This window comes from Ranitomeya imitator, chromosome 7, assembly GCF_032444005.1.
Source record: "Ranitomeya imitator isolate aRanImi1 chromosome 7, aRanImi1.pri, whole genome shotgun sequence".
In the NCBI taxonomy this organism is placed as follows: Eukaryota; Metazoa; Chordata; class Amphibia; order Anura; family Dendrobatidae; genus Ranitomeya; species Ranitomeya imitator.
Genome location: NC_091288.1, coordinates 191,515,027 through 191,527,681, shown reverse-complemented (window position 1 = coordinate 191,527,681; position 12,655 = coordinate 191,515,027).

Genomic DNA, 12,655 nt, shown 5'->3' with positions numbered 1-12,655 from the left:
ACCTACGCTTTCATCTTCCTCTGATATTAATTGTTACTGAAGAATGCTGTTCACTGTGGCCGAAATGTTTATTTGATGACTACATTAAATCACAAAAAAACTCGATATAAGTTGAGTGCCTAAGTTTATTTTCTTCTATATATATATGTGTGGGACCCTACTTAGGCACCACGTCTGGTAGTGCATACGGTGTCTCTCTATATAATTTTACCTGGTTTACTGATGGTAGCAGTCCTCAGTCCAGGGTGCCAGGTGCAGGGTAGCTGTGGTCCGGCCGGCTTGGAGGCAATAGGAGATCCCACTTCCAGGTGAAGTCCGTAAGCCTTTCCTACTTGCGCTACTTTAGCTGGCGGAGACCCTGCTGCTTAAAGCGTGATTGCAAAGTCCCCTCTCTCCTGTCCTGAGACAGATGTCTGTATGATAGGTAGTTCGAGACTGTTTATAGGATCTCTTAGATAACCCGGCTCTTAGGGTTACTGCTTCGCCTCAGACTTAATGCAGGCAATTGACATAAAGTCCTATGCCCTCCGGTTCTGTTGTGTGTCCTGGAGAACAACACGACCTCGTGCTCCCGGTACCCAGTTTCTGTGCTCTGGCTCTGAGGGTGTTCTTCTCCTGTTCCCCTTCTGAGCCCTTTCCTCCACTGTGCTTCTTCCCTCTAAGCTCTTCCACAATTCAACTCCTTCAAGTTATCTCTCTTTCCAGAGGCTGCAGCTCCCTCGTGGCTGCTCGGCCTCTACGTCTGCTCCATTCATCCTTCTTCTCTCACTCTCTCATCAGACTGACTTAACTCCTTCTCTAGACCAGGACACTTGAAGTCTAGGGAAGCTCCCCTGAATCCTGGTCCTGGGCTCCCCTCCTGGCCTAGAGTCAGATGTGTTGAATGTGAGTGCCTTACCTGTTTCCTTTAAAAGGGGTTTTGGGTAACTTAAAGGGAACTTGTCAGGCCATTCATGCTGCCCGAACTACTGGAAACCTGAATCACAGCCTCAGTGCATGATCCTATTTAACCATGGTGGATATTAAGACTCTAATAAAATGTTATGAGTATTAAGGAAAGTCCATCGGTCATCAAAATTGGTTTTGAATTACCCACACATCTTATCTAGGTTTAAGACAATGTCAGAGTGATTTTTAATGGATGAGTTGCATGTTTACCAAGAGATGAAATCCCTACACTTCACCCCAATACTGACTAATATTTGGCGGGCTCACGGTGGGTACGGTACAGTTGCCCAACTGGCCTACCATCATTGTGCAAGGACTTGGCCATCTAGGTGGCTATCATAATGTTGCTAAGCTGACCCCTGTGTTGGTAGGGTACAGGAATGTCCCGGGCTGGCTGAAAACAACAGAGCAATGCTAGGCTTCTCAAAATATATGGTTTAATTATATAGGGAAAAAAATGGTTATCCACAAGGTTTTCGAGAAATTCTTGTGCAATGGTTTAGTTTAAGCAGTTGAGAGAGGGAGGGAGCAGGTGTATTCTCTACTATATCATATAGCGACTGTTTCGGGTTCCTATTGGCTTTTTCCAGGTAGAGGGATACAAACATGAAAAATTTCAGAACATGTCCCCATGTTCTTAATGGGAACCTGTCAGTCGATTCATGGTGCCCATCAAGAACTAGAGCCTGGTTGTGTCGAGTGCAGCCAGGTTTGGTTTTTTTGTCAAACACTCCATCTGCTCAGAAAGAGTATAGTTTGAAGAACTGGCCGGGGGGACTATCGGCAAGGACAAAACTATTCCAAAGCCACAGCTTCTACTTTCTCCACTCCAAGTGATTGACAGGTCTCTCCCTATGCACCCACATGGGTGGGACAAGTCAATCAACTGGAGTGGGGTGCACCGGCCTAGTCAGGTCTCACCCATTGGTCCCAAACTATACTTTCTCTGAAATGCTGGAGTGCTTGAAGTGAAATCATACCTGGTTTGGGCAGCATGAAGTAAGGAGTTAGTCCCATCTCTAAAATCCTATCTCAATATGTAGTAGGTGTAATAATAAAAATAGCAGCAATTAATCCATATAGAAATGTAGTATAGTCCTTCTGATTAGCTATGTCACCTATCCTATGTGTCGGGCATTGCACGAGCTTAGATATCAATGGTTACAATCACTAAATATGTATTAACTTATTGTCACTATACAGTATGAGTGGTCATAACCATGGCTACCTAAACTACTGCAATGCCCTGTACATGGGGTAAGTGTCAAATTGAATCAGAAGAACTATACAACAATTCTAATTAGAGGTATTTGCTATTATTATTATTATTATTATTATAGCATATTTGGATAGGTTACAGGAGATGGAAATACCACTTTAAGTGATACTTTTCCTTTAACAAGTCCCCACATTAGGACGTCATCCAGGACCATATACTTCTCATATAGAGTGGTAATGCTTGAATTTCCCTTATTCTATTACTTTTTGTATAAATTAATCTAAATAGTACTTTTTTTGTATTTATTTTTTTTTCTACTAGCTTATCTTCTGCAAAATATTATATCTTACCTGTCTGAAATATCAAAATAATTTGGTCGGATTAGGAGAGTTTTACTTTACGAGACTCTATGTCTGTCGTATATACACCTGTTGTAGCAGCTTGGGTGGCAAGTTAATAAACAATCTGCAGGATTTTAGTAATTGTCGGAGGAAGATGAAAGGGGCTTTTATATACCCTACTGTGCCATTCATCCATTTAACTTTCCGTGAGGTTTGATTTTGTGCATACACTGAGCGCGATGCACGTATTACACGTCCTCTGGAAGAATAGCATTACCTTATCGGACTATTTCCCTATGTAAACATCACCTATAATATTTAATAAGCTATTTGATATTGCAGGCGGCGTGTTCCATCTATTAGCATTATCAACCGTGTGTGGTCCAGGCTAAATTGCCATTTCCTTTCATTAGACCTTGTAAAACAGGTCTCCGTTTATATACAGTCTTGTGTTTGATTACATTCGAAAAGACTGTGTGCTTTACATAGGAATTATCGTCAGCGTGTGATATGAGGAGGCCATTAAGGTTTAGGGATTTGGTTTATATTCTGGCGGAAACAATGAGAGCCATTCTTTCAGTCATTAATAAAGGAAGAAGCCACTGTTGAAAAGCAGACTGAAGTTCATGTTTTATCTTTAAGACTCTTACCGGACTGTATTTAACATGGTAGCCATTTAGGTCTTCAATCGAAGACTTACTCCTCTCAAAACCTAAAAACGATTTATTAGTTCCATTATAACACTATCCTACTATACTTACCACAATTTAGGAGGCTAAGATATGAGATGTGATGAGGTTCCTACTCTAGAGTTGTCGTGTGCCGGACTTTGATAGCGCTGAAACTTCAGAAGACATTGGTCATATTCCAAGCAACAATGTGGTGGCTATAGAAGATGTAGACGTAAAAAAAAAAAAGACCACAGTGTTTACTTAATCCTCATCTCTTCAGTGTAAAGATTAAACAGCCAAAATGTTCTCCATATCTCAGCTTTCTTGAAGAATCAACTGTTGAAATGCAGATTCAAGTTCACGTTTTATCTTTAAGACTCTTACTCAACAAGTTAGCTATTAATATTGTCACGTAAATCCTAACTTGGGTCAAACATAAAAGTGATCTATTAATTCCAATAAATGAGATGTTGTGTGTTGAGGTTCCTACTGTATGGTTGCTTTGCCATGTGCCAGACTTTGACACTACTGAAACTTTAGAATAAACATTGGTCATTTTCCCAAAAATAATATGATGGCCCTAGAAGATGTAGACGTAAAAAAAAGACCAAAGTGTGTCTCTTCAGCGTAAAGACTAAACAGCCAAAAGGTTCTCCATATCTCAGCTTTCTTGAAGAACCCTTTGTTGAAATGCAGATTCAAGTTCATGTTTTATCTTTAAGACTCTTACTCAACAAATTAGTCATTAATATTTTCACTTCAATCCTAACTTCGGTCAAACCTAAAAGCGATCTATTAATTCCAATAAAAGACTACCCAATCATAATTACAATAGTTTAGGAAACTAAGATATGAGATATTGTGTGTTGAGGTTCCTACTGTATGGCTGCTTTGCCATGCGCCAGACTTTGACACTACTGAAACTTTAGAATAAACATTGGTCATTTTCCAAAAAACAATATGGTGGGTCGTGAATAGTGTTGAGCATTCCGATACCGCAAGTATCGGCCGATACTTGCGGTATCGGAATTCCGATACCGAGATCCGATACTTTTGTGGTATCGGGTATCGGTATCGGATACATAGAGATGTGTAAAATAAAGAATTAAAATAAAAAATATTGATATATTTACCTCTCCGGCGGCCCCTGGACTCAGCGCGGGTAACCGGCAGGCTTCGTTGTTCAAAATCAGCGCTTTTAGGACCTGAGAATCACGTCCCGGCTTCTGATTGGTCGTGGGCCGCCCATGTGACCGCCACGCGACCAATCACAAGCCGCGACGTCACCGCAAGCTATTAACGCGCTCATTTTTAAAAATGAGCGCGTTAATGGCTTTCAAAGACGTAGCGGCTTGTGATTGGTCGCGTGGCCGCGACCAATCACAAGCCGCGACATCACCGCAAGCTATTAACGCGCTCATTTTTAAAAATGAGCGCGTTAATGACTTTCAAAGACGTAGCGGCTTGTGATTGGTCGCGGCCACGCGACCAATCACAACCCGCTACGTCTTTGAAAGTCATTAACGCGCTCATTTTTAAAAATGAGCGCGTTAATAGCTTGCGGTGACGTCGCGGCTTGTGATTGGTCGCGTGGCGGTCTCATGGGCGGCCTGCGACCAATCAGAAGCCGGGACGTGATTCTCAGGTCCTAAAAGCGCTGATTTTGAACAAAGAAGCCTGCCGGTTACCCGCGCTGAGTTCAGGGGCCGCCGGAGAGGTAAATATATCAATATTTTTTATTTTAATTCTTTATTTTACACATCCCTATGGATCCCAGGGCTTGAAGGAGAGTTTCCTCTCCTTCAGACCCTGGGAACCATGAGAATACCTTCCGATACTTGATGTCCCATTGACTTGTATTGGTATCGGATATCGGTATCGGCGATATCCGATATTTTTCGGGTATCGGCCGATACTATCCGATACCGATACTTTCAAGTATCGGACGGTATCGCTCAACACTAGTCGTGAAAATACAAACAAAAAAGACCACAGTGCTTATTAAACCATGACGCTCCAGTGTCAATATTAAAAACTCAAACGGTTCCCCATACGTTAGGAGTCGAGTTTCTTCTGCTGCACAGGGGGAATCTCGATCCGTCTCCGCTGCGGTCTCCCATTCTCCTCCAGCCGCAGTGGAGCCTGCTCAGCAGGGACGTCGATCCCAGCGTCTCGCTCAGTCTGACTCTGTGAGAAGAGTTACTGCTGCTTCTCCAGCTTCTGCCTGTAAAGCCTATACTGGTCAGCAGCGAGTGGACTTCTCTGGGACTAAGTCCTTGTCTGCGCACACTGAGCATGCCCAGGGCAAGATCTCCCGTTGGAGATCGAGGGTCATGTGCTCAGACTCTGCAGCGCATTCTATTGGTCCTCTTGGCAGGTCTTGGAAGGGCAAAGTTTCTGTGGCCGCTTCCTGTCCTGCAACTATATAAACTGCGCATGACCGCACGGCCATGCGCTAGTGTACAATTTAATACGTGTGTTTGTTGTGAGTGCAAGTCGTTCTTTAAATACCCCTACCCTATTGTATGATTGTTCGCGTATGGAGTATGGCTGCTATCTAGCGCCCGACTTATCACTCAACGTGTCACACACGTGTCAGCGTCTACTGCTGTGACCGCCAGTGCGGTGCCACGCGCCAGTGTGCGCTTCCTGACCCACGTCTGGGTGCTTAGTGGTGCCTACCAGCACGGCACAGTTCGCACTTCGGTGCCTTAATTATATATTCCTTTCACACCCAGTTGCGGTGTAGTGCCAGCAAGGGTCTAATCGGACTACAATCCCTGTTGGGGTTTAGTTCGCTGACCACTTGCTCGCGCTCTATGTGCGGTACCGCGATCCTGTGACGCAACAGGATCGCTTTCTTCACGCTGGGTGAGGTTTAACCCACGCGTGTATACTTTTGAATACCGCCATATTGTCTGTCATTTCCTAGCAGCAGGTTTCACCTGCACGGTGGACCCCGGACTGCGAACGAATCTATATCATCTCTCTTGGTGCGTTCCGCCAGTCCTAACACCATATCTTTGCTTTCTTGAGCCTCGTGAATATAACATACAGATGTGGTGGACCTTTACTTCTCCACAAATTTTAAGATCTCCAATCTGTCTTGATAAATTGATTGATTCAACACGTTAAAGTGACATGATAGCAAAACCATTGACTGGCTGGAACTCATTGTTGAACACATATCGGCACGTATAACTTAAACATCTCCTGACAGAGTATCACGAAGCTCTGTTTGCTTCAAAGCTGGCCTTCTTTTTGGATATGTCAGTTTAAGAGGAAATGTAAGGAAGGACACATTTGTTGAGGTAGCGGAACATTAGAATTGTAGGCAAACCTGATTTGTTAAGAATAGTTCTGAGTAATCACATATTTGTGCTTTCATTTTGTTGGCGGTATACGTTGAGGTGAAAATCAGAGTTGAGATCATACAACATTGTAGAGAGCCCTACTTATAGGACGTCCAGTGTTTGAAGATTGCGACATGAAGATGGGGTTCTGCAACCTGAAATAGTGGTGACTATATGTGGAAAATGAAAATAGTAATGCCAAGACAGTGACTGATGCGAGGGAAAGTTAATTTATTTGCCTTCTCCATAGTTTGAAGTAGTATAAAAAGTTGGGTAGTCTTTGACAGAAATTATCAAATGAAGGGGAAAGGCATGGTATAAGACCTGGGAGCAAGACTGTAAAAGATTATCAGAGAAAAGAAAAAACTAAAGTCAACCATAAACAATTGAGCATTTAGCCGTCAGCCATCTCTCACAACTCCATTGGAGGGATCAAAATTGGGCTCAACCAAACATGTACGCTTATTTCAATAGGGAGGGAGAGATAGGTCATGGGGAAGAACATGTGATCAAGCAAAATCTAAGGCTGACCCAATAGACAACTTTCACTCTTAAGTCCCCTCCACCTCCATACAGATGCATAATTGGGTGGGAAAGGGGAGTAAGATGTTGCCAGATCCCTTTGTTGAAAGCCTATCTCTCAGAAGACAAAAGCATTGGGTATGTCAAAATCCAAGTGCCCCATCCTTCTCTCCCTTATGTCTGCTGTCGGGTAGAGTCTAATGTGCATAGTGTAAGATTGCACTTACTGAGTGTATTGGGGGACACTCGCTTTGCACGGGATTCAAGCACTTAGGCACAGTTTTTCTACTTAAACAGTCCACACGGTTTATTATGGCATCATAAACCTGATTATGCACAGTTCATCATATACACTTCATAGGACACAATAGGCACCAACAGGTGACATTAAGTTGCAGCTTTATCTTTAGACACTTCATATTCGGCTATATCTCACTGTCACTAAACATGCTGGACCTCTCACTTTGTCCAGTTACCATGGGTGTCCGTATGCCGAACAGTTCATCAATGTCCCTAGTCATATAGTGCACATGACATTGGGTCGTGGTCTCTAAACACGCTGATCCTTATCTGACCAGTTGCCGTGGGTGACCGCACAGCACCGCATATGCTGAGTTACCTTCTAAGAGCTCCTGCTCCATACGCTGACTCCTGTACTCTCTCTCTCTCAGGGAAGCTGCTGAACTGGGATCACCATCCCGGGCAATGACTTGCTCACCAGGCCACCTGAGAGTCCAGATCCTCAGACAGGCTGTCGCTTCCCCAAACGCAGTGCCATCATGGACTCTGCACACATGTCCTCTCTGTGCGCTATTCAGGATGTCCATCCCCATCTGGGACCATCCAACACACAGGCCCCCAGGTCCAAGGCCTCCCCCATGTGCTCTTCAGGGATCTAGTCCTACTCCCAAGACCTCCCAACACAGAGGCCCTTCAGGACCTGGCACACAGACCAAACAGGTCCATCCATTTTTCCCATGTGACCACATGGTCACATTATATACTTGTAACCACTCCCATAGGTGGGAGGTGGCTAGTTTAACCATTATAACCTCAGATATGCCTCCATGCATATCCTGAGGAGCACATGCAGCACCCCCTAGCTGTAACAGGGGTCACTGCATCACAATAGACATATTAAATTGTAGACAAGTCTCACCGGAACCTGTCAACCGACATGAATGTAATTCATGATCCACATTTTACCCAATAACCCCAGGCATGCTTGAATGTTATCCAATCCTCCTTTAAGATGTAAATGGTTTACAGATGACCTATCCATAGGATAGGTTATCAATATAAGATTGGTGAGAGCCCAAAACTCCCACCGATGAGTGGAAAATTGTAGTGGCTTGAAGTGAGCAATGTATGAGGTGGAAAACAGCAGCCCCATGTATTGCTTTGTGGCTGCTGCCAAGTATTGCACTTGGTCTCCCATTCACTTGAATAGGTCATCAATTGTTGAGTCATGGAAAACCCCTTTAAATCAATGGGTTCAGACAATTTTTTTTATCTATGGCCTGTTTTGATTAAATTAGACTGGTATTTGGTCATTAATAGGTAATTTGGCTTTATTAAACAGAGACTAATTTTTAGTAAAGAGAAATAAAAAATTGATTGTGAGAAAACATTCCATCTAAATAGCAACATACACATAACACTGCCAATTATTGCACTTCATTAATCATTTTACACATGGCGGCTTCTCGCAGCAAAAAGTTTACAGCTCCAATAGTCTCAGATTGTATTGACAGATCATTACAGTTCCCTTCATGTGGCCATCAATATAATTGGGTAATTCTGCTGAGTACATTATGTTCTACAACGGTCGAGATATTTGCTGGATGTCAAATCAGGACGGAAACTTATTACCGTACATTATAACAAAACCTGTGATTTTTACAGATTATTTAAAATAAAAATTTTACGGTTTCTTAGCTTCACCTGTTACATAGAAAATTGGACAACAACCAACCGGACCACCATTACACCTTCTATATGACCTATCAGCCAACTTTCATAAAGTCTTTTATATCTAGTTAGCCTGGTTATACAACCAAGATGAAAGCAGCCACCATGGGTCAGAAGCCAAAGAGGCCGAACTCATTTGTGAGGTTAAGTATGGAAAGGAAAATTAATAAGGGTCAGTGGGAGAACAAAAGACTAAGTAAAGTCCAAAATAATCACATCATCTTGATTTTCAAACCTCGTTAATTACTGATTATATTGGATTTGGTCATTTTTCCGAATGTTGTTAAACATAAATATACCATATTACTGATTGGACATGGGGTATCACAGGAGTTTTAATAATGGGTTCTAAAGGCAATCAATGTATGACCACTTGGGTCCAAACCTAAGAAACAAGCGCATTGGACCCTTCATTACTTATTCAGCCTCAGGACACTGTGTGACTGTCCCTGTCACAATTTGTCTTAAAAATAAAAATTAGCAATTTCAACATTGGCCACCGGGGCTTTTTTAGACTTTAACTTTATATTGTTTCAGGAAATAACACATGTACATTAACTACAGTAGTCGAATCTCAACAATTATGAATCATCAGTAGATGACCTATTGTATAAATTACCATATTTTGCGGACTATAAGACGCACCGGACTATAAGGCGCACCCAGGTTTTAGAGGTGGAAAATAGGGAAAAAAATATTTGAAGCAAAAAAATGTGGTAAAATATTTAATAACATACTATTATATATAATAACACCACATATAATAGTATGTTATTATGTTGGAAGCTGTGGGTCCAGTGTGGTGTCTGTACAGTACTATATGAAGACGCTCGAGGGTGAGTATAAGAATGGGGGCACAGGGCTTATATTTAAAGAACCACTCCAGCACTGCAAAATAACACTGGAGTGCTGCTTTAAAATCCAATGGGAGAGCTATAACTCCCAGCATGTCCTGCAGATCCTATGACATGCTGGGAGTTATAGTTCACTAAAGAAGTGGCACAGTGCTTTATTGTGTTTTGGAAAGACTAACCTCTTAATTGTGGCAACCAGCCACACTGTGGTGAGGTAAAAGCATCCCATGACTGCACACAGAGCCCTCCCTCTTGTTGCCTTTCCACAGCACAGGTAATGGAAGCCAGCAGATTCTAGTGTTGGAGTCTGAAGGACCTGTGATGATGTCAAGAAGAGGGAGGGCTCTGTGCTGCCATGTGATGCTCCAGCCCACCCACCCGCCCACTTCTGACATCATCACAGGTCCTCCTTGTGCAGACTGCACAGCACTCAGCTCCAGCCCAGGAAGGTACAGCGATCTCCTCTCCCCCGGACCCTGCTGCTGCTGCCTCCTCCTCCCCCGGACACACGGATCTCCCCAGCATGGGGGAAGCCATGTGTGTCCCTGCTTAAGTGCAGTATTCATTTGCCTCTCCCCAGCTGATAGGTGGGCGGGGAGTAGCTAATGAATATTCACTGCACTTAATCATCGGGACCACATGGTTTCCCCAGCACTGATTCTGGGCAGTGGGGATATCCTGAAGTGGGATAACAGTGCGATCCCACTCACTGCTGCCCCCCTCCCCATATGCTACATCCGTACCATAAGACGCACCCACACTTTCCTCCCAAATTTGGAGGAAAAAAAGTGAGTCTTATGGTCAGAAAAATACGGTAGTTTTTTTGTGATAAATATATATATTTTTATTTTGGGCATTTTTTTTTCATATCACAATTTGTATTGAAAATAAAAATGAGCAATTTTAATATTGGCCACTGGGGCTGTTTTAGACTTTAACCCCTTTCTGCCATCGGGCGGAATAGTACGTCCGATGGCAGATCCCCTGCTTTGATGCGGGCTCCGGCAGTGAGCCCGCATCAAAGCCACAACATGTCAGCTGACATGTGCCCGCAATAGTGGCAGGTGGAATTGCGATCCACTCGCCACTATTAACTAGTTAAATGCTGCTCTCAAACGCTGGCAGTGGCATTTAACAAGCGCTTCTGGCCATCGGTCTCAAATGCGCGCACCGATGACCCCCGTCACGTGATCAGGGGTCATGGGTGCATTGGCATAACAACCAGAGGTCTTCTGAAGACCTCTATGGTTGTTGTTGCTGGATTGCTGTGAGCGCCACCATGTGGTCGGCGCTCATAGCAATGCAGTAAATCTGCTACATAGGACCGATCTGAGCATCGCTCCAATGTAGCAGAGCCGATCATGCTATGCCAGCTTCTAGCCTCCCATGAAGGTTATTGAAGCATGGCAAAAGTTAAGAAAAGTTTTAAAAAATATGAAAAAAATAAAAAAAAATAAAAGTTTAAATCACACCCCTTTCGCCCCATTCAAAATAAAACAATAATAAAATCAAACATAGACATATTTGGTATCGCTGCTTTCAGAATCGCCCAATCTATGAATAAAAAAAAAATAACCTGATCACTAAACGGCGTAGCGAGAAAAAAAATTAAAAACACCACAATTACGTTTTTTAACTCACCGCGACATTGCTTTAAAATGCAATAACGAGCGATCAAAAGAATTTATCTGCACTGAAATGGTATCTTTGAAAACCTCAGCTCAGCATGCAAAAAATATGCCCTTACCCAACCCGAGTTCCCGAAAAATGGAGAAGCTACAGGTCTCAGAAAATTGCGCAATTTTTTTTTTTTAGCAATTTTTGGAATTTTTTTTTCACCACTTAGATGAAAAAGAACCTAGACATGTTTGGTGTCTCTGAACTCATAATGATCTGGAGAATCATAATGGCAAGTCAGTTTTAGCATTTAGTGAACCTAGCAAAAAAAGCCAAGCAAAAAACAAGTACGGGATTGCACTATTTTTGCAATTTCACCGCACTTGGAATTTTTTTTCCCGTTTTCTAGTACACGACATGGTAAAAACACTGGTGTAGTTCAAAAGTAAAACCAGTCCCGCAAAAAATAAGCCCTCACATAGCTATATTGACAAAAAAATAAAAAAAGTTATGGCTCTGGGAAGGAGGGGAGCGAAAAATGAAAGCGCAAAACTGGAAAAAGCTCCGGGGTTAAGGGGTTAACTTTCTATTGTTTCAGGAAATAAGGCATGTACATTAACTACAGTTGTTGGGTCCCGACCCCTTCTTTTGTCTCCTCTGTATCAGCTGTGTGTAAAGGTGTCATCTGTCATTGTTATCCTGCCTCTGCTGATAAGGAAACTGCTGTAAAGGACAGGAAGTATGAGACTAATAAAGCCCAAGTGATCAATGTAAAAATTGCAAGTGCTTTTTTTTTTTTTATTAAATCGTAATATGAAAAAGAAAACAACTATTGCCAAATATCTTTATATGTTCCAAAAAAAGCCAGATTTATACAATAGCTAATTTTCTGATGATAGCTTCCATTTAAGAAACTGTTGACATTGTTTATTTTATTTTTTTACAACCAGACCGGTGTACATATTGGCGATTTTTTTTTTACACAATAAGGAAGGGTCCATTTTTTGGGGGTCTCGAAAAGATCCCCAAGTCATTACGACCTGTAAGTAAACCCCAACATAAACGTCTTCTCCAGGGCTGTTTTAAAAGACGTTCTTTTGAGCTCGCTTGCTTGGTTTTCCTTTCTCTGATGTCCTCCTCCATATTCATCATTAAGTTT